Source organism: Myodes glareolus, chromosome 2 (genome assembly GCF_982192425.1).
Source record: "Myodes glareolus chromosome 2, mMyoGla1.1, whole genome shotgun sequence".
NCBI lineage: Eukaryota > Metazoa > Chordata > Mammalia > Rodentia > Cricetidae > Myodes > Myodes glareolus.
Genome location: NC_142027.1, coordinates 105,293,079 through 105,299,171, shown reverse-complemented (window position 1 = coordinate 105,299,171; position 6,093 = coordinate 105,293,079).

Genomic DNA, 6,093 nt, shown 5'->3' with positions numbered 1-6,093 from the left:
GAGGGCCATAAATTCTCTCACTTATTTGGAAGGTGAGGCTGGTCCTAGTTCAAAAAGTCAGGATCCTACTTCCCTATTGATCCATCAATGACATGCTCTGAAGTCAGAGATGCTGAAGGCCTCCTGCAATGGCCTCTGGATTTGACCTGCTTTGGTCACCTCCCTCTACATGGAGATCAGAGCCCAAATTCTCCCTCAAGAGAGCTACTTCCAGCTTCCCACCTCCATGAAAGTCCCAAGGTCTGACCATGTTTTATTCCCAGTGCCGAGTACCTGGGCAGGCTGCCTAGATACTGGGACAAGAACAAAATTTCAGATCTTTCTTTGGGACCAACATGATTCTGAGACCATGTTTCTATATACGTGTGTGCGTGCACGCGCGCGGACTTACATGTATACATATATGTATGTGTGTGTGTGTTGCATGCCTATGTGTATGTATGTATATATACACACACATATAGATAGATGGACGGACAGACAGACAGACAGATGGGTGAATGGGTGGTGAATGAATAGGTTTTCCAAGGTAGTAGAATTAGGATCGAGAGTCCAAGACCAGGCACCCTTAGTAAGTTGTCCCCGTGTTGGCCAGCCTCCTTGGTGCCAACAGGTACCCAGAGATGTATAGTAAATGTTTGTGGGTGGGGCCGGAGAGATGGCTCAGAGGTTAAGAGCATTGACTACTCTTCCAGAGGTCCTGAGTTCAATTACCAACAATCACATGGCGGCTCACAACCATCTATAATGAGATCTGATGCTCTCTTCTGATATGCGTGCATATATGCAGGTAGAATTCTGTATACATAATAAATAAATAAAATTTTTAACAAAAAAATGTCTGTGGGCAAAGTGAAGAGTGTATGTGAACACCCTGGCACTGGGGCAGAGAGCCCGGTTCAGCCGCAGGAACATGCCTCCTGATGCCAGGCAATGCCCACAGTTTGGGGGCTTATTGTCATGTCAGAGCTGCAGTAACGACCAAAGGCCAGCAAGATGGCTCAGTGGATGAAGGAGCTTGCTTATGCAGCAAGCCTGGTGACTTGAGGTGAATCTCCAAACACACATGAAAATGGAAGGAAAGAACTACAAAGGATAGCTCTACAAAGTTATCCTCTGACCTACATATGTGTACCATGCCATGCTTGCCCACACAGACATACCATGCACACACATACACACAATAACAATTAAATAAAATTTAGATTAAAAAGAGATAAGCCAGTGCGGTGGCACTCGCCTTTAATCCCAGCACTCAGGAAGCAGAAGCAGGTGGATCTCTGTGAGTTCAAGGTCAGCCTGGTCTACACAGTGAATTCTAGGATAGCTGGGGCTGCGTAGAGAGGCCTTGACTCAAAACAAAAACAGACAAATCAAAAAAAAATGAAAGGTCTGTTTACTCTACTAGAGCCGAGTGATAATGTGGCCCAGTTCAATCTCTGAGACCTTCTGAGGACACCCTTGGGGAAGGTTGACAGAGGGGCCCCAGAACCTAGGTAAGGGTGCTGGAAACAAGCCGGAGAAGACCAGCAGCTGCTGCGGTCTAACTGCCCCAGTGGCAGGAAGCAGCTGTCCCCATCAGCCAGTCTGGGCCTCATACTGCTGAGCTTTGGCAGTGGACAGTGTCCCCAGGGCTCTGTGGCTCCCTGCATGGGTCTAGTGTCTCCAGCCCAGCTCTGTCTGAGTTACTTACAGTTACTCCCCCTCTCCATGGTACTAGCTTCAATATCTGCTGTCTTCCTTCCTTCCCATCCCTGCTGGAACTCCTTACCATGTGAGGTTCCATACAGCAATGCCAAGATAGGCCCTGCCAGAAGCCCTCCTATCAGGGCCAGGGTGCCTAGGAAGCTCTGGCATGTAAGGAGCAGACGTCAGGCCTGCCTGCCCTATCATCCATTCAAGGACATGAGAAGTAGGGACACCTGAGGATGAAGATAGAATTCAGGAAGTCCAGACTTATGTGCTCAGCATCTCACTGAGGGCCTGGACTTCATCCTTTCCATCAAAAGGTAAGCTAACCTCCTCCACCAGGACCACTGGTGATTCCTAACCACTCCTACAGTCTCCCCTTCCTTGCTGGACAGCCAACTGTCTCTCCAAAAACTTTGGGTAAGTTGGTACATCTCTGCCAGTGCAAACCCAACCCTTCAAGTGACTACTAACTTTCATACATCATTCAGCCTTTCCCTGTGACCTGTGACCATAATCCATCAGGAATGAAGAATTTTCCTTTTTTGGTGTTTTGAGACAGGGTTTCTCTGTGTAACTCTGCCTGTCCTGGAACTCACTCTGTAGACCAGACTGGCCTCAACCTCACAGAGATCTGCCTGCCTCTGCCTCTGCCTCTGCCTTCTGAGTCCTGGGATTAAAGGTGTGTGCCTCCATGCCCAGATAAAAGAAGACATCTTAAGGAGATTTGTGGCCTTCCTGTTGACTATCAGACTGTTGAAACAATGGGCCCTAAGAGGTTGGAGCTCTGCCAGGAACCTCATGCTAGGAAAAGGAAAAACCTGGAACCTAGTGCCAGCCAGAGGGGAATCTTGTCTCCCATGAAGTAGATTTCACACAGTTCTGACAACTTATCTGGGAACCTTGCAGAAGAAACTAGAGCTGAGGGAGTGATGGATCAGGGATGGGCAGGGACCACGCCTTGATCAGGACTGTTTAGCTACACACACCCCTGCCCTCTGTTTAAATGTAAGCCTTGTGGCTGAGGAGATGGCTCAGCCACTAAAATACCTACATGGCAAGTCCGAGGACCTGAGTTCAGATCCCTGGCACCAGGGTAAAAGCTAGCACAAGAGCAGGGTATGGTGGAACATGTCTTTAATCCCAGCACTCAGGAGGCAGACACAGAAGCAGAAGTACGCTGATCTCTGTGTTTGAAGCCAGCCTGGTCTACACAGCAAGTTCCAGATCAACGAGTGAGATGAGACAAGATGGAGGGGTTAGAGAGATGGCTCAGTGAATAAAGGTACTGGCCACTAGAAACGGCCTGAGTTTAACCCCAGGACCCACATATAGTAGGAGGATAGAAGTGATTCTAGAGAACTTTCCTCTGGGGCTAGAGATATGGCTCAGTGGTAAGAGCACCGGCTGTGTTTGCAGAGGACCTGGGTTCAATTCCCAGTACCCACATGGCAGCTCACAATCATATGCAAATCCAGCTCCAAGAGATTTGATGCCCTCTTCTGATTTCTGCAAGCACCAGGCACACGTGATACACATGCATACATCCAGGCGATCACTCATGCACATAACAAAAAAATAAATAAATCTTGGAAAAATAAAATTGTCTTCTGATTGTCACATGCATGGTGTGGCAGCCATTCACAAACATACACACACACTCAATAAATAAATGTAATGGTAGAGGGGCTGGAGAGATGGCTCTATGGTTAAGATCACTGGCTTCGCTTCTGGAGGTCCTGAGTTTGACTCTCAGCAGCACCCACATGGCTGCTCACAACTGTCTGTAACTCCAGTTACAAAACAAACACCAAGCCAGGATATGTTGCATAGACACAAATGCAGGCAAAAAAAACCACTAAAAATTATTCTTTAAAAAGTAGAAAAGTGGGGCTGGAGAGATGGCTCAGAGGTTAAGAGCACTGATTGCTCTTCCGGAGTTCAATTCCCAGCAAGCACAGGGTGACTCAGAACCATCTATAGCGAGATATGGCGCCCTCTTCTGGCCTGCAGGCATACATGCAGACCGAAACTGTGTACGCAATAAATAAAGAAATCTTTTTTAAAAAAAAAAAAAAGTAGAAAAGTGGAGCTGGAGAGATGGCTTAGGGGTTAAATGAATGTGCTGCTCTTTCAGAGGACCAGAGTTCAATCCCCAGCACCCACATCAGGCGGCTGATTATCTCCTGTAACTCCAGCTCCTGGGACATCTGACACCCCATGGCGTCTGTCAGCCTCCGCACTCATGTGTACATACCCACACAGACGTAAATATATATGTATATATATATATATATACATATATATTTAAAATAATAAAAAATTAAAAATTAAAGGGTAGATGAGCCAGTTGTGGGGACACACACCTTTAATCCCAGTACTCCACAGAAAGAGGCAGGAGGATCTTTGTGAGTTTGGGGTTAGTATGGTCTACATAGCAAGTTCCAGGACAGCCAAGACTACATGTTTTGAAAGACACTAATTTAAAAGAAAAAAAAGGTAGAAAAGCAACGGGAGAAGGCACCTGACGTGGATCTCGACCTGCCCCCAACACGCACGTGTAGCCACACACCCATATGTGCCCATGCTTCTAACCACTGAGCCATTTTTCGAGCCCTTCTAGATTTGCTCTTGAGATAGAATCTCACACCGTATGCTCAAACTTAGAATTCTTCTGCCTTAGCTTCCTACGGCTGGTGGGACACAAGTGTGCCACCACCACCAGTTCGAAGCAATCGTCATGTTACTGTCCCCAGGCCACTGAGTCAGGGCAGTGGCTGTTCTTGGTTGCCAACTTGACTGCATCTGGAATGAACTAAAACCTGAATAGCTTGGGTACACCAGTGAGGGATTTTTTTTTTCTTAATTAAATCGTTCAAAGTGGGAAGAGACACTTTTAATCTAGATCTGGGTTTCTGTGTGTAGTTGTCCTGGAACTCACTCTGTAGACCATGCTGGCCTAGAAGGCAGAGATCTGCCTACCTCTGCCTCCCAAGTGCTGGGATTAAAGGCCTGCACCACCCCTCACCCCCTGGCCAGCCTGGATTCTTACAGAACCCCGAACCAGCAGCCCAGGGATGGCGCCACGCACAATGGACTGGGCCCTCCCCCACTGATCACTAATTGAGAAAACGCCTTACAGCTGGGTCTCATGGAGGCATTTCCTCAACTGAGGCTCCTTCCTCTCTGATGACTCCATCTTGTGTCAAACTGATACAAAGCCAGCCAAAAACATTCAAGTTTCATCTTTGGTCTCAGTTTTCTGACCTGTCAAATGGATACTCAGGAGTGTTGCTGAGAGGCCCGGGGATAAATTTCATAGTGGAGAGGCCCGGAATCGTGCCCTGGATGATCTGGATGTGCGGGTTCTTCCTCAGCCTCTCTGCCCATTAAATTTAGAATTGGCTTCTCTGTCTAGGGAGCCTCCTGCTGGCTGGGTCTCAGAGACTCAAACCAGCAACATATCTGTGTGCCCCGAGAGAGTAGCTTGGTGCCCATCTGCAGTCCAGGGAAGTGTCCAGGATTTCCTCTGCAGAAGACTGTTCCTAACAGGGGTCTAATTAAATTCCCTGCTGCAATGTTCCAGCAGCAGCAGCAGCAGCAAGCAGCATCTTCAGGAAGCCCATGAGCGAGGCATAATGTTGCATGCCTGATATCTCAGCACTGTAGGGGCTGTGGAAGGAAGATTTTGAGTTCTGCTCCAGCCTGGGCTACAGAGCAGGATCTTGTCTCAAAAACCCAAGGGCTGGGATAGAGAGATGGCTCAGTTAGTAAAGTGTTTGTCATGGCCTCAGGGTTCATATTTTTTCAAAGTATTTGTTAAATGATAAATATGTTCCCAATTCTTCATGATTTTAAGAGTAGAGGAGGTTAGGGGGTGTGACTCAGTGGTAGAGCCCCTGCCTAGAATCCCCTAGTGAGGGGCTGGGGTGTGGCTCAGTGGTAGAGTCCCTGCCTAGAATCCACCAATGAGGGGCTGGGGGTGTGGCTCAGTGGTAGAGCCCCTGCCTAGAAACCCCAGTGTGAGGGGCTGAGGTGTGGATGCATCAATGGTAGAGCATCTGCCTAGAATCCCCCAGTGAAGGGCTGGGGTGTGGCTCAGTGGAAGAGCACCTGCCTAGACTCCCCCAGTGAGGGGCTGGGGTGTGGCTTAGCAGTAACACACTTCCCTAGAATATGCAAAATCCTAGGTTTCTATCCCTAGGACCAGAGGCGGGGCCAGGGAGCCATGGTCCAGCAGCCTCTGCACTTGACACCTGAGACCTGTCGTGCTGCTACCCTCCAGCACTGGGCAAACTCTGCCTGAGAAGTGGAAGCCCAGAGATCAACTCTGGCCAGGGACTGAGACCTGCTTTTCAACAATTGTCTGAAAATAGCCCAGGCAGCTCACGAGGAAATGAATCC